At 34.5% G+C, this 21,194-nt stretch overlaps 1 long non-coding RNA gene across 1 annotated transcript in view; it reads left to right on the top strand.

The window, feature by feature from the left end:
- LOC150105144 (uncharacterized) overlaps positions 1-12,933 on the top strand; it is a 90,401-nt gene extending 77,468 nt beyond the window's left edge. Inside the window, exon 3 of the long non-coding RNA XR_016548594.1 lies at positions 12,836-12,933. This is a non-coding gene — a long non-coding RNA (uncharacterized LOC150105144). The remainder of the gene's footprint in view (positions 1-12,835) is intronic.
- The last annotated feature ends 8,261 nt before the right edge of the window (positions 12,934-21,194 follow it).

Below are 21,194 nucleotides of genomic sequence, written 5' to 3'. Positions count from 1 at the left end.
ATAATAATAATAATAATAATAATAAATAAATAAATAATGACTCGATGCGTTCCCACACCTTGCACAGTATTCTTCGGTTATATATTCCAGAAACCGAATGAAACATAAATCACTGATGATAACGATAATGGCTATCGATGACCTCCTCCAACAGCAGTATGTTGCCAATGGAACGCGGCTGACTCAGAATGACATCGATTAAGCCAGTGTTTACCTAACTGTGAAGCACCCCCCCCCCTCTCTAAAGGGCGCCAGTCTGTTTCATGGTGGGGGCTGGGGAGGTGTGACAAATATCTAAATAACAACTTGAGTCCAGTTCTATTTATATTGCCTGCCACAGCACAAATGCGTTATTTTCAGGATATTTTTAACATTTGTTCATGTCATTTAAACAAAACAGTTATTCGAAGTTAAAATTCCTATTTGAATGTGAAACATTATTTCGCAAACTATATAAAATGCCACAAATTGCAAACTTTGAATGAATGTAGCTCTTTGTACTACAACAACATTATGCAAATCACCAATCACCTAAATGGTTAATATTTGCAGTTCTGCACATTAATAAAATAAATACGTTACATGTGCTATTTTAAACTTAATCATCATCATCATCATCATCATCATGCATATCAAGGATTTAGGCCTAGCGTGGCCTCTTCAGGCCTTAGAAGTCATCGTTGAATCGTTTATGAGGACGCCCCGGTTTTCTTTTCCCTAATGGCTTGTACTTAAAAGCTTGTTTTGGTAATCTTTCTATTTTCATTCTTTGAACGTGTTCCATCCATTCATGTTTATATTTTTTATTTTTTTCTATTACTGATTCTTGGTTTAATTCTTTCATAATTTCTTCGTTTCTTTTGTGTTCAAATAGGGTATACTTTGCAGTTTTTCTCATAAACTTCATTTCTGCTGTTATTAATCTTTGTTTGTCTTTTTGTTTCATTGTCCAGATTTCGCTTCCATACAATAAGACTAGTAGGGCTAATGTATTGTATACTTTTAGTCTGGTTTGTTTTTGAACTAGGTTTGGTTTAAATATAGAGTTAATTACACCTGTTATTTTTAAATATTTTGCAATTTTTAACGTTTATATCTTTTTCATTTTCATATGTGATCATACATCCTAGATAGTTAAATGAATTCACCTGTTCTAAGATCTTGTTATCTATTATTGTCTTAATTCTTGCTGGATCTTGTCCTTTAAATGCCATAGTTTTTGATTTTTCTGTTGATATTATCATACCATAATCTTTGGCTATCTCATTTAGATCTAAAATAGCTTTCTGTAAGTTATCTTCAAAATTTGTAATTATTATTTGGTCGTCGGCAAAAAGGAGAGTGTTTAAGTTCACAGTGGGAGAAAGTTTAATACCTTGATGGAAATTTTTATTCCATTTAGGTAAATATTAAAAAGAGTTGCTGAAAGGGGACATCCCTGTCGGACCCCTTGGTTTATCTCTCTCGTATATGATAGCTCATGGTTTAATCTTATTTGTATTTGATTATTTTCATATATACTTATGATAACTTTTAGGATATTGTTTGGTATTTGTCTTTCATTGAATATGTTAAATAAAATGCTTCTTTTAACTTTGTCTTTGCTTTAACTTTGTTTAAAGCTAATTTGATTAATAATTACAATTCTAATTATGCGCATGAAATTTGCATAACATTGTAGTTATGAGTATTCACTTTGTGAATATGTAAATTAGGAACATTTGCGATTTGAGAAACTTGGGACTACAAAATCAAATTTAAATATTAATATAATATTTTACATTATGTAAACGACAAATGTTGGTCTTAATAAGTGCGGTATTAATTTTTATGCATTAATTTTCTTCGTCAGTCTTAATAAAAGATATTAATTTATTAATACATTATATTATAGTATAGTATAGTATTTTGAAATGCTTAATAAATTAATTAATTTAAAAAATAAAGACCTATCACTGTAGTCATTTATAAAAATTATTTATTGAAAAGAAAGGGAGTTATGAAACTCTTGTAACTCCTGAATCGCCGATACGAACTGAAGGCTAAAATTATAGCGAAAATGATGAAATATCTTTCTCGTTACAACCAAACGATATTCAAGAAATTTAACATTTTTACGTTAATCCTACATTAAAAATGCTAAAAACTGACTTTTTCTTTCTCGTTATAAATAGTATGGTACAAATTAGAATATTTTTTAAAGTGAATTAATGTAGGTGATTCACAATGAATTAATTTAAAATCAGTCCGATTTACAATAAAAAATAAAGCTCCGATACCAACACGTAATAAATTAAAACAAATAAGGAAATACTTGCAGATGATTATAATTATTATTGTCATTTCGAATTATTTTGGCCACAAAATGGGTCATATTAGCGAAAAGAAACAAAAATATATTCTTATAATTGTAAATTGTTTTTTTTTTCAATAAAAAATAGAATTATAATAATTTAAAAAAAATGATCAGTGATGAACCCAACTGGTTTTTCACCGGAAATTACTCAAAAGCATTTGTTGAATTGTACAATTCAAATAAAGCTTGTGTACGAGTATAGGTTGAAATTGTTCACAATAAATGTGTATTCGTTACTTCCTTGGTTTAAGCACTATCACGATATCTGCGACAAAGTTATGTTATTCGAAGAACTTGAACAAGTAATGGTCCCTCTGTAAAAATCCTATGAGTGTGTCGAAAGTTAAAATAGTGTTTATGAAACGTTGTCCCGTTGTTTGGCTTAGGTACACATGATAGACAATTTATTATTATTATTATTACTATTACATGACACCTCCAAGGGGTCAAAGGACTCATCGCGGAAGGACACTACTTCACAAATGGTCTGTTTGATTGTGTCAATGTTTTTGTTGTTTTTTCCAAAAAAATTGAGTAAACTCCGTTCTGTTAGAATATCAGAATAATATGCGACAAATAAAAAGACTTAGGTGCTTATATATTTTGTGAGACCCCCGCCCCCCCCCCCCCCTGAAGGCACTGAATTATTTGTTTGAAAGCTGGAATTCAAATTCCATCTAGTAGGTGAAGAAACTTTATAATTATTTTTCCATGTAAAAGTGACTTAGCCGGTTTTATAAGAGTGAATGAGATAAAAAAATCGACTTTTTCATCCCTCAAAACAGGAAAACTGGCTAGAAAAACATAATCAATAACAGACATAATATTACACCGGTCATAATACCATAAATATAACCACATCATTGATATATTGTGAAAATAAGCTGAATTATTTTAGAGAAATTGTAAATCGCATTTATTATCATTATTATGTATTAGTCGATGTGTTTTCCTGTTTATAACAGTTTCTAGATCTTGCATTGTTAGAATATTGAGTTAATAGGGCGTACTTCATAAAAAATATGAAAAGGAGAAACGTATACACCAACAGACACTTAGAAGCAAAAAAAAAGACGCCAATTTCTTATAATGATAACTGAAGTTAGAGTTACCCACGAACTATGAAGTATGAGTTGTTTTGTATACAGAACAGGGCTGATTGTATTTCCGTTTATCCCGGTATATTGGTGTCTTGCCAATTCCTGTAGATAACACTGTTCAGTATAAATGTTATCTAAATGCATAGTTGCACACGAAATACGATTGCTTAGCAAAGCGAAGTCAGCGGGCGTGCCTTTCGGTTTATATCTCTTTCGTATTATCTAAAAAATAAAGTATCTGTTTAGAACGTTTTTGGTTGTTGCTTTTAACTGGTATCCACCAAGTTTATTAAAGATGTGTTAAACGGTGCTTAAACTCAAAAGTAAATTTAAAAATGTAGCACTGATAGTGAAAAGTAAAGGAGTTTAAATATCATCAAGATGCTGATATTAAAATAAAATAAATGGGTGATTTAGCGATGACGACTTAGTGTGGTAGTACGCACACCCGGCGGCAAATATTTATTTTTAAATGCTGTGCTTTAAATTAATTGTTATAAAATATATAACCAATTGTAAAATAATGTTGTATATGTAAATAATCAAATCCTAACCAATCTCACATATTTATTCTACTTTATTACTATATTTATATATGAATAAAATATAAAAGGTTTAATATACAGCATTCTGTTTCATCTGCATATTTAACTGCTTAATTCAGGAACGCCTGGTGGCAGAACTGTGAAGCTTCACACTAGAGTCTGGGCAGTCATGAACGGGTGTAGTTAAGTTAATTTTACCGCTGTGTTTGTTTCGATGATATATTTAGTAACTGGTTTTATTAGTTACCAGAGCGAAGTGTTGTTTGACACGAAAATACTCGTGCTTAAATAAAATAAAATAAAACTCATTAACGATAATGCAGGAACTAAACACTGCTTATCTGGTTTCCCACAATATAGACAATTAAAGCTGTCTGGAGTACAATGCCAATACCATTACACTAATTGTGTAACATATTGAAGCTACTATGGATGGGAGGAGAGAATTTCAGACGGTTGGGAATTAAAGAACGTTTTAGAACAATGTCCATGTCGATATTTTTTACATATTTATAATAAATGAAAATGTACTACGGGTTGTACGTTATAGTACAACCTGTAGTACATGAATTAGTACCGTGAGTAGGCTATGTGTTAGATAATTCGGAAACTTTCATTTAGAGACCAAACGTTGAAACTTCTGTAACAACATGTAAACATGAGACATGGAAATTCAGGCCACCAATAAGCATGATAGTGTCTCGTCTCGCACAGGTATTTACATATAGGTGTGTTGAATTACATATAGGTAAATGCAAAAAAAAAAGAAAGAAAGAAAGAAAGAAAATAAATAAACAAACACTACATAGGTGATTATTATTATTTGGAATTAAAGCCATGACAATTAACACCATGATTTAATTAATATTCCATGCACATGGATATATTATTCAAATCTCTTCTCTCAAGTCTATCTAATAATAAACCGTGCCATCTTTAGGATTCCAGAATCCTGAAGATGGCACTAATCGTTAGTCGTTGTATAATTAAAGAAATATCAAAAATAAGAACAAACCTCACTTTGCTGTCATGAGGAGATAGAAGATGACCAGAACAAACTGCATTCGAAGTTTAGCTTTTCGGTCGTCACTATTTCAAAGAACTAAGCTTAACATTAACTGAACAACAAATTTTTTAAGAAGGTATCAATAGATTATTTCATTATCACTAAGCAAAAACTTTCCAGAGAACTATGTTATCATATCAAAATAAAATCGCTTGCAAAATCAAAACAATAAAATTCTCGAACCCAAACAGTGTTGTATACTTCTGAAAGAAGGTGCAATACAACTCCATGGGAACATTTATAATCACTTGTACTTGAACAAAGGTTGAATGAAAAAAATAAATAAATAAAGATTGAAAAAAGTGAGGGGACATACGCGTGTGCTCGCAAACAATATAAATCAAGTTACGATTTGATGCTTGCCCACAGGTATCTTGGATAACTGTTTCCAAGTGTTTGTTTCTCAGGTTACCTGTTTCAAAGTGTTTGTTTCTCAGGTAACCAAGTCATTCCCAGTAATTCATTGTCTTTCAATTCTTCGAGACGCTGTACTCAGGGGCGCGCCAGTAGTGTCTGGCGCCTGTGTGCAAAACTTTAGTTGGCGCCCCTATCCCCCCCTCCAATAAAAAATCACTTTTAAAAAATATTTTTTTAAGTATTTCCTCCTCTTTGGAGCCTTTACTATCCTGGCGCCTGTGTGCGTTGTACACATTGCACATATAGCGGCGCGCCCCTGGCTGTACTTAAAAGACAATTCAACTTCTGAAACACATCTACCTCCTTAGTAAGGAAATGTTATTTTATAACATGTTTTGCTGCCTGGTCGTTTCTTATAAGATATGATCAAGACAGGTTCGATAGGCGAGACAATGACCTTGGGGATGTCACTTGTAAATGTCGCTGATCTTTTGAAAGGCCCACATCGGATCTATAGATTTATCACTTAAAGAGATAAAGGACTGGATAGAGCAGTAATGCTGAGATTAAACTACTGCTACTATTAGATAAAATATATATTTTTTAATCCTAAGCAAATGTGCTTTGTTTAATACCACATTTCTTTCATTATCTTCATAGCCAATCGGTTGAATTAAACATGTTTTTTTTTAATTTCTTATAAAATTTCCATTATATTCTATTCAGCCAATTATTATCAGTTATTATTTATTTAAAATATTTTTGATTATTTTGTTAACATAATTATTTTATCGATTTATCTTATGATTTCAATATGTGGTGGCGTATCGTTTACGTACAGTATTTTTAAATATTATGACGTAACATGAAAAGGCGGGGCTAAGGCTCAAAGAAACGTCATGACAATGGCGAATGTGGTCTTAGTCTAGCCTCTAATTGTGTAAGTGCGATATTATTTAAGAATGACCTCTTATAATTTCTAGAACGCAATAAACATTTTTTGGGCGTAAATAAATTATTGGGTAGATTGTGGTGACATCTTGTTTAAATGTTCATTTAGATTGCGTAGCAATTTTGAATAACTTCATTAATTTTACTACAAATCCTAATTAAAAGTAAACGTTAATTTTTTTTTTTTTTAATATTTTACAGGCAGCAGATTCATGCTATATGAACGCATCCAAAATGCTTATTTTAAGGAAGACTACCTCACATTAGATACTTTAGCAGTTAAAATTTTCTGGATGACTGATAACTGTTGAACACGGGAATTTACACACCTGTGTATATGTTGAGCCGGTAAACAACTTAATCTGCCAACCAAAATCGAAACACGCCTATCTTTAGTGGGCGCGGTATACATATTTCGTCAAGTGAAATTAACTCTAGTCTCAAATGTGTGACGTCAATGGTTCGATGGTTTTTTGTAACAAAGACGTTCGTTTTTAACGCATCGTTGTGCGAGTGATATTTAAATTATCAGTAATGATGATAAATGGCGATCTACGCTGCAAAGCATTATTACTAGCTTAATAATATAATTCTTTACTTACTACGCGAGTGAAGTTAATTCAGCACCATATATGCTCTTCGCTTTTTTTTTAGACAGATAAATACACTCTCGTTAAAGGTCTTTTTTTTTTCTTTTATTTATTCGTAACATCAAAAATTATAATTATCGGCGATTTATAGCAGAACAACAGTTCATTTACGTTGAATTAAAAGTAATGATCTTCATATTGTGTAATATGAAATGATTATTACATACTTGCATTGCGCATCGCTGAATTTTAGGCATAACGTAAACATGTGCACTTGGATAGTATGTTGTTAAAAAAATGATACTTTACTGACGTAATTTTTACATAAGAATAGCCATGATGTCACTTGAATAAAAAATATTAAAATTTTGGGGGTAAAACTCACGATTGCACAGTATTACTTGACAAATAAGTGAATTATTTTTTCTTTAATAAAAACACCAAAATGGTGTTTTTATTAAAGAAAAATATCTCCTATTTTTATTTATCTTAACTAAAATATAATTACACCTTTATGGCATTCGTATAGTGAAGGTATGTAAGATCTTTTCACTAAGCTTTGATATCTCTGGAGGAGATGCGGTGATTGATTCATTCAATCCAATACCCTTGGAGGGTAATGGATGGCAATGCTGTAGCCAATGAAGTTCTAACTGAGGCTCGGCTATTGATGTTATCCTCCTGCCATGATCAGAGCTTTAATAGCTCAATAACACCTTATCCCTACACTGTTCTCTACAGATAACGGGGAAGATGAAAAGCATTCTTGCTTCGCCCCTTTAAGCCAGTCCTTATAAGGATAAGGACTTTGATATCTCTGATCTCGGAGTTTTGTGGAAGTAAGATGGCGGCTCGCGTGTTAGTGTTTCGTGTCGTGTATTTTTGATGGTGAATTGTGAATTTGACTGACATGTTTTTAGAGATTTATGCTTATTCATTAATAATATCAGTTAATTACTTGCTGCCATAAACAGGCACTTTATTTTCTATACTGGTTTATCCAGGTAAGCCTATTGAATTTACAAGGGCGATACGCTAGGCCTACTGCCGCTAGTATCGCCATTGTTGTATTTTATATCGCCATATCTTATTGCTGGTAGACACCTTAGTGTGTCTACTGGATTTGCTAGTGGACCCTCAAAAGTCCACAGGATTATCTTTACCTGCTCGGAACACTTGAGCAATCTCTACTCTTTCTCCATCCGTGACTTATTTCCGAATATTATCATGGCAAAACTTCTAAATGAGGCCAAATTCGAGGATGTTTACTTTGAATTCCTCAGACTGGGAAAGCTGCTGAGTGATAATTGGCCAGGAAAAGTCAAGCTCTTTGACACATTCCCCCCCACAACAGTCACAGAGGATAATATGGTTGACATGAGTGAAGAGCCCATAACTCAGACGCAATCAGATTTAGCACATTTCCCGAGTATGGAAGATGCTACATCCCAAGACAGCAGTCATCATACCTTGGAAACTGATACAGAGTTCCAATTGGTGAAAAAGAAGAGGAAAATCTCCGCCAATGTGGAAGAACCCAAAACATCAGGGATAGAAGCACTCAATGGTCCTAAAGAAAAGATACCACCAGTCATATTAAGGGATAAAGAAAAATGGATCCCTATCTCATCAGCCCTAAGAGAGCAAAACATCTCATTCTCATGGGCTAAAAACACAGACGAGGGAGTTAAAATACAACCCTCTACAGTTTCGGATTACAGACAGATGATCATATTTATGGACAAAGCTAGCGTCCCATACCACACCTTCACTTTACCTAGTGAAAAGAACCTGAAAGTTGTTCTACGTGGGATAGCTGAAGGTATCACTCCTGAAGATGTGTCCACTGATCTCTCCAGACAGGGCCTGTCCCGAGTTAAAGTGAGCAGAATGCTCAGAGCAGATAAAAGGCCAATACCTTTGGTGCTGGTGGAAATAAACAACACACAAAAGCAGATCTATGAACTGACTGTAGTATGCGGTCTCAAAATTAGAACTGAGCCTCTAAGGAAAAGAGCATCTGCAGGTCAGTGTCATAGATGCCAAAGATTTGGACATGCCCAAAAATTATGTAAGGCAGCCTACAGGTGCTTGAAGTGCGGCGAGGGACACCAGACCATCTCTTGCACCAAACCTCTCTCAACTCCAGCATGCTGTGCAAACTGCAGAGGACCTCACCCCGCCAACTACAAGGGATGCCTTTCCAATCCAAAAAACCGAGGACCAACAAAAGTCAATCTTGTTCCGCCACGTAACAACGTTTTAAGCAACCAAACAAATCGTCTTCCAGTCCCAAACACCTTGCCTTCTTCCTCACAAGAAGGAACAACCATGACCAAAACATATGCTGAGGCTGCAAGAACTAAGCCTCCTACATCTCTCGAGCTAGAAAGCTCCAACATAACATCCGTTTTAACAGCCCCACTTGCCACTATGCTGCAAGAATTCAGCAAGACATGCTCCTCAACATCTTCCAGAAAGAGATTCCTGCAAAGCACTCAGAACATTATAACAGCCATCTATCATGAATAATAAATTCAAACCAAAAGCTCTTAAGATAATAGCATGGAATGCAAATGGATTGATGAACAAGATTTTGGAACTACAACTTTCAACTCGTCTCAGTGCTGATATCATCTTAATTGGTGAAACACACCTAAGACCAGCTAATAACCCAAAAATCCGTGGATACGCTATGTACAGAAACGACAGAATTGGCACAAGAGGTGGAGGCACAGCCATATATATATAAAGAGTTATTTGAATCATAACACAATAGACAAGCCCAAAACAGTAAACCTGGAGGTGACTGATGTGGAGGTACATACCTTCAATGCTGGGAGTATCAAGATCTATGCTGCATATAACCCTCCAAGCATTCCTCTGCTGACAACAGATCTAGACTCCGTACTTGGTCCAAATGACTCCATAATAATAGCAGGAGACTTCAACTCAAAACACACATCTTGGTACAACTCATCTACTAACACCAAAGGCCACACACTTTTCAACTATGCAATGCTCAACTCTGTTGTAGTGGCCGGCCCTACTGAGCCCACCCATTTCAGCCCTTCGGGTGGCTTGGATGTGCTGGACATTGTCATTTTTAAAAATTTAAGATACCAATTCAAATTGGAATCAGTCAACGAATTATCTTCTGACCACAGTCCCATAGTGCTCAATCTAGGTTCATCAGATGAATTCTCTCCTCTGCACACATTCATACCATGGGACAAGTTAGCCAAGGTTCTTCCCGATCATATTGGTCCGGTACCCAATATCAGTAAAAAGGAAGAGATTGACACACCAATAAATAACTTAACCATACAAATTCAGAAAGCAATTGAATCAGTCAGACAATCAACTGTCTTCAACCCAACTAACCGTATCCCTGAAGAAATCATGGACCTAATCAGAGCAAAAAATAGAACCAGGAAGAAATACCACAATACCAGAGCCCCACAAAATAAAAAAGTATTGAACAATCTATACAGGCAGGTCCGAGAAGCTCTTCAAAAACACAGAAACCATCAATGGGAAACCAAATTGGCTAACATCAATACTGAAGATCATTCTGTATGGAAGTTCTTAAGAGCAATCCGCACCAAAAAGCAACTCATACCCCCTATCCAAACCAAGAAAGGGACAGTTCACAAAGATGAAGAGAAAGCTGAAGCACTAGTAGATAACCTGGAATCTCAGTGCAACCCATCGTATACTAATTTAAATATCAACCTTATGTACAAGATTCATCGTCATGTTAGGTCAGCCTTAAGACAGAACGTTGTCAACTCAGAACATATCACTCCCACAAATCCAACAGAAACGATAAATATCATCTCCCATCTAAACAATATAAAAGCTCCAGGACCGGATGGCATAACTAACAGAATAGTAAAACTACTTCCAAGAAAGGCCATAGTCCATCTCGTCAACATTACTAATGCTATCTTTAGATTCCAGCATTTCCCTTCTACATGGAAAACAGCCAAAATCATACCACTGAAGAAGCCAGGAAAAAATGCTCACCTTCCTGAAAGCTACAGACCCATAAGCCTATTATCCAGCCTCGGAAAGGTAACAGAGAAAGTGATCCTCTCAAGATTCCAAGCAGAAACAGATAAGTTAGGAATTTTGCCTAATGAACAGTTCGGCTTCCGTAGGGCCCATAATACAGCCCAACAAGTGCACCGGCTGGTAGAAATCATTACTAAAGGTTTCAACTGGAAACTCAATACAGCTGCCATCTTCATCGACGCAGAGAAGGCGTTTGATAAAGTATGGCATCAAGGTCTTCTCTACAAACTGGTAAGATTTAATTTCCCAGTCAGACTAATAAAGGTAATACATTCTTATCTGAAAGACAGATACATGCATGTCAGGGTAGGCGAAACGGTTTCGACCAGACGCAGGATCTCGGCAGGCGTACCTCAAGGATCTCTTCTGGCACCTCTACTGTTTTCAATCTATGTAGCAGACATCCCTCTGAACCCAAGAACAACATTCACTGCATTATATGCAGATGATACTGCACTGATATCAAGATCACTGAGCCCAAAACTGGCAACTAAAAGACTACAAAATAGCATACACACTTTAGAAAAGTGGATGGCAGACTGGACGATCCAAGTTAACCCCCAGAAAAGCTCAGCCATACTGTTTACTAGAAAGAAAATCCATACCATGGAGGATATTTATTTATTGGGAGTAAAGATTCCATGGCAGACTGAAGTTAAATATCTTGGAGTGATTCTTGATAGTAAACTCCTATTCAGCAAACATATTAGTTACATTTCCTCAAAGACATCCAACGTCTTAGCACAGCTCTACCCTATGATCAACAGACAAAGTAAACTGGACATGCAAACAAAATTAACAATTTACAAGATGGTAATTAGACCGGTTATCACTTACGCATCCCCAGCTTGGAGCCACACCGCAAATTCTAACATTCTAAAACTTCAGAGATTACAGAATAAGTGCCTGAGGATGATTCTGGATGCCCCCTGGTTCATAAGAAACACCCAGATCCATAGAGAAGTTAATATCCCTTATATCTCTTCCTTTCTCATAAATCTAGCTGAGAAGTTCTTTACCAAGACAAGTAACCATCCAAACCCGTTAATCAAGGAAGCCTCGGAATATAATGAAGAAGAAATCTACAAATTTAAAAGACCAAAATCTATTTTAAGTTCAGCTGAACGCAACTAACTTCACTGCCCTCAATGGGAGCATATAGCTCACAAACACTCTATTCAAAGTTCTTCCATTACAAGACAAAGGGGAATATGAAAAGCAATTTTGCTTCACCCATCTAGCCAGAAATGTTAATGTTAATGTCTTTGATATCTTCCAGGTCTACCCTACTCACTGATGAGACTTCAAAAAAGGTTGAAACCGGTCTGGGTAGTGACCTCTCCTCATAATGTAATGACAGTATTACATCTCCCAGGAGCTGTGTTTTACATTATGAGAAAATATCAAGAATAGTGAGGGAGCTTGCTCCACCTTTACTTCGAATTGCCTTTGCCGATAGTTTTTCGGCATGAAACTTATAGATCGCAGTTATCGATCTTTAGTTTCGCTTACTGGCTATAAAACAACAAAGGATGTTTATCCCCTTATTTTCTAAAAACACCAAAAATTAATTTTATCCTTTTAATTAATTTTAATTTTTTAAATTTTGCCAGAGGTGGTTGTGAATGCTTCATCTGTGAATGAGCTTAAGGGGAGTATGACAGGTATTGTGTGATGAGTCTTTTGACTCCATGGAGGCACCTTACATAATAATAATAATAATAATAATAATAATAATAATAATAATAATAATAATAATAATAATAACCTTATTGTTCAATTTCTGTATTTAGGAAGTGATCTCTTCCAGGTCTTTGAAACAAATCATTCCTTGCGTTCTAAACCTAGGGGAAAGTGAAGAAATATCGGAAACCAGGTTTTTATAGACAACGTAAATATTTTAGAAAAGTGTTTGGCTACCAGTTGTGAGGAGAAGAGTATTTTAAAGCTAGGTTGATTTGGATTTACATGAGTTAACTTCTGGTTTATCGCAGAGGAATAGGACCAGTTTTTCTGGAGACTGAAGATTATAGATGTGAAGTTTTGCAGATAATATTACACTCCTTTCCTTCTCCTATTTAACAAAGCATGCAATTATTTGTCAAACAGGAGGTGGAAAGGTGTGTACTGTCATCTGCAAAACTTTGAATACATGTTTTAGTTTCTGTTTATGATATCTTTTTGTAAAATTTCGATAGATGAGATTAAAAGTGAAATAAAAAAAAATAAGGGATGAGCAAATTAGTTTTAGACAGGTGCAAGGACAGTACTTTTTTTATCACAATTTAAGGAAGATAATTCATTTATGGAAATTAGAACCTACCTATATCTAAAATGTATAGGCATTGCCAACGCTTTTGACAGGATTGATAAAAAAAGACATTATGGGCATTAGAAGCTATGGAATTCCTGAAAAATATGTAATAATAACAAAAGTTGTATTTATTGCATAGCAACAACATCCGAATGATTCGAGATAGGGACTGGTGAAAATCAGAAGTTGCTTAATATCTGGACTACTTTTTTTTAACGTAGTCATTGATCTTGTAACCTTTGACATGATCATGTCAAAGGTTACAAGATTATGAAAATCTTGTAATCCAATAGGTTACAAGAACACGAGAATTTATGCTATACTATGCTATCCAGATAGCATAGTTTTAATGTCATTAAAACACAAATATGCATTGCTTCTGATTTTGCTTGGATAAGACTGCTGAAAAAGTTGGACTTAATATAAATGTGAATAAAGCGAAACTTAAAATTGAACAACAAATTCCAGGAAGAAAATTATAATTGACCAATATTCAGCAGAAGTTAAGACTTTTACACACTTAGGATCTATTTTTGATACTACAAGATGAACTGACAAGAATATAACATAAATTTGCGAAATACTGCTTTAAGCAGATAGACAGATTGAGTAAGATTTGGAAAGCATTGAAATATGATAAGAAAAATAAATAAATAAATAAACATCTTCAATAGCAGCGTGAAACTATCATATGGATCAGAGACATGAAAAATTGACACAGAAATAGGAAGCTAGATTAAATAGTTTTTCAAATAAAGCGTTTGCGAAAAATATTAAAAATATTTTGGCTAAAACATGTAACAAATGATGACATAAAACAAAACAAAGTACTGGTGATAAAATAAAAAGACGTACATGAAAATGGGCTGGCCATCTAGTGATAATGTACAGAGAAATTCCAATGGTAGATTTGACATGGATCTCCAAAGGAAAAAAAAAAGAAAAAGTTCAAGACATAATCTAAATTTGCAAAGAATGATAGAAAAAGGAAGAAATATAGGTGGTTGGGAGAACTGGAGAAAAGCAGATTTAGTCGCACAAGATGGAAGTAACTGGAAAAGACGGATCTTGACTTTCTGTGCGACGGGTACAAAAAAAAAAAAGATTAGCAAAAGAATATAGCCCTGGAGTACTCCTGTATGGTGGAGAAATCTAGAAAGAGGATCTGCCTAAGATGATAATACGCAACGAGAAGCAAGAGATTTGGTTGAGGTTGACGAATTACAGATCAGCAACCAAGGCCCAAAGCTGTACATTATAAGCTATTAATTGTGTATATTCTCTCTATCCTGTTTGTCTATTTTATGAAGGTAAAACTCGAATTTCCGACAAAAATAACCTGCTATCTGTTCTTTAACAGAAAATCTGTAATCTTTTCGAAATTAAAGACAAATATTTCTCAGTCCTCGCAACTGTGCTAAGGAAACTCTACTAAATGACCAGTGGTCAAATTACCAGCTATGATCTGCTGCATCCGCTTCTTACAAAGTTTGGAAGATAAATCATAAGAAGGTTGTTTGCTAATTAAGAATTTATTTCATACTGATCAAATTCCTTGGAAATGTTAAGTTCAAATACGTATGTTTTTGCTGATGACTTGCTCAAGCAGGTCAAACATGGAATTTTTCCAAACCATTCAAGGCCTCCAATGAGAAAAGCAGTATATGCAAGACAATATTTAGAATATTTCAGTTACAATAAGATACAATGTTATTTATTTTATGTTCTGCAAGAGAAAAATGGTAGAAATAATCCTGTTTTTTTTTAACTTTTAAACGAATATTATACGAGTATTTACAAAAGTAACAAGAATTGAGAAAACTACCTCCGATTTTTCTGAGAAGTATTGTAGATCTGCAAATATATAATGAAAACGGAAAAAAAATAAGACTGCATACTTCCACTTACATATTTCATATACCTTTTATATGGAGTATTAAATAGTTTATAAAATTTTTATGTTGCTCTCACCTACGACACGAACGGTTATTTGCAAGCCTATAGAGTACATTTTGTACCGTGGGTAGGCTAAGGATTTTTTTTTCTATTGTTATCATTTTATTTATTTCTTTTCTTGTTTCTTTTCATTTCTTGTGTATTTTCAATTTATTCTTTATTCCGGAAACTATGTTCTAGAGACCAAACATTGAATTTTTTTCAAGCAAATTCAAGCCTCCAAAAAGCGGGTCGTTGGTGTCACAACAGGCGATGAAATTACCTCTCACCTAAGCACAATTACAAACATCCCTGTCCACTGTGGGATTCGAATGCTCAGTCTCTTGGTTGTAAAGCAGGTACGCTACACCACTCGACCAACCAATTGTATGTTTATTTTTAAAAAAAATAAATAAACTTCAGCTAACGCCTTTTACTCTGTTATAGGGAATATGCGAGGCCGTTTTAATTCTATCTAACTTTTGGAGACTTGAATAGGCTGCCGACTCGGTATGTTAATTATTAAGAATATAATTTATTCCTGGTTTACAGTGACACAGTCACTTTCGAAGCACTTCCTTTCGCATTTCCACTTTCTTTTTTTTTCTTCCAACGCAGATTTAAAAAAGGGTATAAGGCCAATTTTGGAGGACATATTTTTGAGAACTCAGGAATCTTAGTAGCCACTTTGACCCTCTTTCCGTTCATGAAAATCGTCGACCCTTGAAGTAAAACATGCAGCATTTTTCCAAAGTAAAAGCCACTCGTTTGGAGAGTATAGTAAGGTGGAAAAAGTGACATGTGCAAACGCTGTGTTTTGGGTAAGATGACACTAGTAATGAATGACCTGTGTCGGTAAACGTGGCCTAGAAGCTGTCAAATGATATATTCAGAATGATGATAATTCACGGGTGCTGTCGACTCTCACCAGCTCCCTAAGTTTTGTCACATCGGCTTCATTTTGAGACATGGAAGGCCTTTCTTCCTATCCTCACATCTTCAAGGCTTTTTCGACCTCATTTTAAACTTTTATTCTGCTGGAAAAGCACAATACAGAGTTATTTAAATTTATCATTCCAAAAATACGCTTTTGCGACGAGACTGTAAGAATACCGTATTCTGGAATGTCTATTTATTTATTATTTTTTTAATGTCGCCAAACATTCAGCTAACTAGAAAAAAAAAAAAAAAAGAATTCTCAAAGTTTGCACGAAAATTAAGTTCAATATAAATTATAGTTAACAAGGAATTATATTCATGTTTTTTTATTCTTATTTTACACAAGCATGAGCAAACAAAACAAACAAATTTATGCGCATATCTACAGTATATATAAATAACGCTATATTCTTATATATGCAATATGTGGAGGTTCGCTGTAGTTGGTGGATTAAGTAGTAGAGACAGTGAGCTGAGCTGTAGAGTTGGTGACCTCCCTTCGATGAGTCTTTGGCCTACTTGAAGATGTCACGTAATAATAATAATAATAACATATTGCATTATGAGAAATCAAAACTGCATTCAAACCGCTATCTAAATATTGCAGATTTTACAAAAACACACTCAATGCCGTCATGGTTCATGATAAGATGACAATCTCTGACTCTCATAAATTCATGACCATCCACGGCGTCCTCCATAATATGCCTCCATGCAGAAGTAGTCAAAAATATTCTTTGACTACTTTTACTTCTACTTCTACTCTACTAATTATGGTCAAGTCGCAGATCTTAAAAGAATGGATTTGACAAGTTCACTCTTTGGAGAAATGGCGTTAGAAGTGCATGCATTTTAGTAAAAAAAAAAATCTCCATCTCAAACGTAATTAAAGGATATATTGATCAATACACTGGAATAACAAATGTCTTCTCCACATGCTGAAGTTCCTGTCATGTGCATTATCAACATCCTGATTGCAAGTGTTTGAATATGATGTCCAAGACAGAAAGGATGAAAAAAAAGATTCCCATTCATTATCAAAATCGTAAACTTCAAAATGTATGAACAAAAAATATGCAAACTCTATCCTGATATATGGATCCTCTTCCATCTGAAAGATAAAAAAAACTGTCCTGAGAAATTTTATGTTCAGAAAGTTGTAAACCATCAAACATTAAACATCTAAGTTACAAACAAATCGTAACAAGATTAAAAACAGAAAGTGGATGCTTTACCTCATAATCCATCTATAGAAATGTAAAGAAAACGCAGAAGCTTTAGGTGATCTTTTCGTGGGAGTATATGAATGCTCAGGCAAATTCATCGCCTGGCGCTTCGAATAATGAGCAGTTATCAGCAGAAACAAAAAAGCGAGAGCTTTTTAATTTATTATATATATATATATTATTTACATTTACTTGAAGCAACAAGTAAATATACTTTAAGCATCATACATAAGGATTTTTTTAAAAAAAATTACGGTAGCTTCATGCCAATAAGATGCAGTTACTCCAGAAATGATCGAAATGTTGGAGAGTATATAGACAATTTATCACCTCCACAGTTTTCCAATGAGCAGAAAGAATGGATAAAATATTCCCAGTGGTTATCAGCATCCCAAACTTCAGAATTAAGTCCGCGGATGGTCCCAAGGAAATTCAGAAAAGCAGTGGTTTCTCCAAACCAAAGGAAATACTCGAGATCCAGTGAAGTTTTCCTCTGGCTCTTCTGCGAAGACATCACAAGAAAATTAAGCACAGTAACACAATAAAATTTCCCTCTTCAAACTATCGTCTCAAATCCTTTAAGAAAAGAGGTGGTCAAAATTCATTCTTACAACAAAGGGATATAAATATATACCTTTGTTGTTGATGATGATGATGTCATTTTCCCCATTACAGTTTTAGATTTAAAAATATGTATATGTTGTTGTTGTTTTTTGTGTGTGTTTTTGTTAACAGGTTTTAGATCTCACTCCGTCCTCATTTCCGCTAATGATGGCAGAGCAAGCTACTAGTTGAGTCACCGCGTCCTCATAATAAGCAAATAAATAACAAACGTGTTACTGAAGGACGGCCTGGAAGAGGGAGTGTAGAAACCTTGGCCTGTGCTGACCACCACCTAACCCAAAGACTTTCCACTCGTGTTCCACATACCTATGGGAAATCCCGCGTCGATCTAGTACTTAACAGACGTGTTGCTTTTTGTGTTCTATTTTATGGTGTTATATTGTTTTTACGCGTGGGTATGTTGACGTCATTTCCTAGGGCAGGAAAAAAAATGAAGTACCGTTTGGGAAGGAAGAAACGATTCATCCTTTAAACAAAAGGCTACTGTGGTTTTCATACTACGTAAACGGAAGATTAACCTCTTTCTTTTTATAGGAACGTAAGTGGCTTTTCATGGGAAGGACAAACGCAGGATTTCCTTGTGCCCCAGCAAACTGTAAGACTAGGCTGGGGAAGAGTACTGTATATTCGTTTTGGATGAGATGCACTTTATGATATAGGGCACTAGTTTCAATCCGAAAAGAAGCATCGGAATAAATATTTATAACTCAATATATATATATATATATATATATATATACAGACATAGTTGCAAATAAATCAAATAAAAATTAAAGCAAAAAAGAATGAAATTTTGAAAAACTCGTTGAACTAGAATATCCTAAATGTGTCCAGGATGTGTGAGAGAGAGAGAGAATTACAACCTCCAAAAGTATAAACGAATTCCATTACAGGCACAAACATCCGCTGAATTTTATCTGGACCGCTTCTTAGGGTAAGGTACGACAATTCTAGAAACGCGAAATCTTTGACAGATGTCGAGCATGGGAATGTTTTTAACCTGAAGAAGAAGCCGCCTAAGCAAAAGTGGATGTTTATTGAAAAATAATATTCCTGTAAAATCGTTAGAGGAGATAATCCCTAAAGAGGCTGTCACATAGAGAAGAAGCACAAAAAAGGTGGCGAAATAAGCGCCCCTTGCTGGATATTTCGTGTTACCATAGACAAGTTTATCGTCCAAAATCCGATAGCCATTGTGGATTGAAGCGTGTTTTAGACTTTATACAGATTTGATGATATTCAGCTTAGAATCAAAGCAGGTAAAACATTTGACTCTAACAGTTTTTTTTTTTTTTTTAATATGCACCAGCGGTTCCCAACTTGGGGGTGTGCGATATCATCTGAGGGGATCCGCAAGATTTTAAATTTATTGTAACTACATATTAAAAAAGAATAAAGTTTATTGATTTTATGGGTGTTCCATACAGACAGGTTTTCAACCTTTCGTGGGTGAGTAGGATAAAAATAAAGATAAAAATAAAAATCATTAAAAATAAAGTAAGTAGACTGATTTCATCATACTTCAAGTGATATTACTGAATTATGTGTGCTTTCGAATTGTGCAGTTGAACGTTTACTTTGCGTTATTGTATTTAGGAATGATGTTTCTCTTGAGGTAGTGTTTGCCTGTCTCCTCCACCATCATTTCATAATATTTCGCTAGTGATTTCTCAAATTTAATACAAAGTTTTATAATTAAATAGAATTGAGCATTTGCCATTGCGTAAATGCTACAAGCCTTCATAAGTGATAAAAGAATAAAATGGCGTCTGATTACCGTAATTTTATTGGAGGAAATTAGCTCGAAACGTTTTTAAAGATATTAACGAGTAATATATCACATAGCAATGACTTCGAACAACACTTAACAGAACTTTCGCAAATTTGTCATTTATCGTCATAAATATTTAAAGAATCTTTTTCTCTCTTTTTTTTTTATCCTCTTCACTCTTTGCAGAGTATAGGGCCTCATTTAAGGAATACCAAGGGCCTTATAAAATTATATGCCAGTAGATCACTATGACCATATTTCCTTCAAAAATACTGATATAAGTTGAGCATTTAAAGAGGCATATTTTTCTGAGATATTTTTTCTCATTATCTCCTGCGTGGCAGTCCTGAGGCCTGCTATGGTCAAGTAATTTGGTTCGTTTGAAATCTGATTATTGCTTTCATAGAGCGGTCAATCTTACTGTCATAGACTACGTCTGTCAATTGCGTGTGTTCTTAAATGGTTTCCTGTTTTGCTGAGGAAAAAATCCTTCTATCTTCATTTATGATACTGGCTAATTCACTTTCAGTTGAAAAGACCTCAGACAGATTCTTCATGTCCTTGACAGGATTCAAACCGAAGTCTTTCCACCCAAAGGACGTCAACGAAATCCATTAAGCTAAGGAGGTTTTTTTCTCCCTTCACATTTCTCAATCCAAACTTGAAACGTTACATGTTCTCCCTCATCTATTGTTAAAGAATATTTTTCCAAAGACCAGCTGGTGCACTTCTTTTGCTTACAACTCAAACGCTCTATGATTTTTTAATGGTTCGGAAAGGTTGGAAATTTGGACTACGAATCAATCGCCTCACATGAAGAAATTTATAAAAAATACTGAAGAAGGTGATATAAACAGGGATACTTTCTTTTCTTCCTGATTAACACTGTCCTGCGCTTTCAAGTCTTTGCTAAGTGCAGCATCGAATCAAATAGTAGACGTTTCATTTGAAAGTGTAACGAAAGAAATTCAGAATGCGATGTGAGGGAAATAACTGATCACTTTTTACTTTAAAGTAGGTCAGTGATTTCTACCTTTATCAGTATCAAGTACTTCATTCAAATCAAGTATTCTCCTGGTTATACTTCTGCAAGTTTTAAGGGTCAGCTAAGAATCTATCATTTTTAGTTTTTATTTTCCTGCAGTTCTTTAAAATTAAGTAAAAAAAATAATATAGGAAATTAAATACAGTAAAATAATGAAACTTACTTGTTTTACAAGTTGAATATGGAACTAAATGCTTATTAATGAATTGAACATGGACCGGGAGAAAGAATAACTATTTTATCATCCCTCCCTCCCCCTCAATCCGGACACACAATTCCAAGAACTACAACAAAGTCT

The sequence above is a fragment of the Typopeltis vanoorti genome, chromosome 7, assembly GCF_054136105.1.
Source record: "Typopeltis vanoorti isolate ZY-2024b chromosome 7, IOZ_Tvanoo_1.0, whole genome shotgun sequence".
Classification (NCBI taxonomy): Eukaryota; Metazoa; Arthropoda; class Arachnida; order Uropygi; family Thelyphonidae; genus Typopeltis; species Typopeltis vanoorti.
This window is presented reverse-complemented; position numbering and strand designations above follow the sequence as displayed.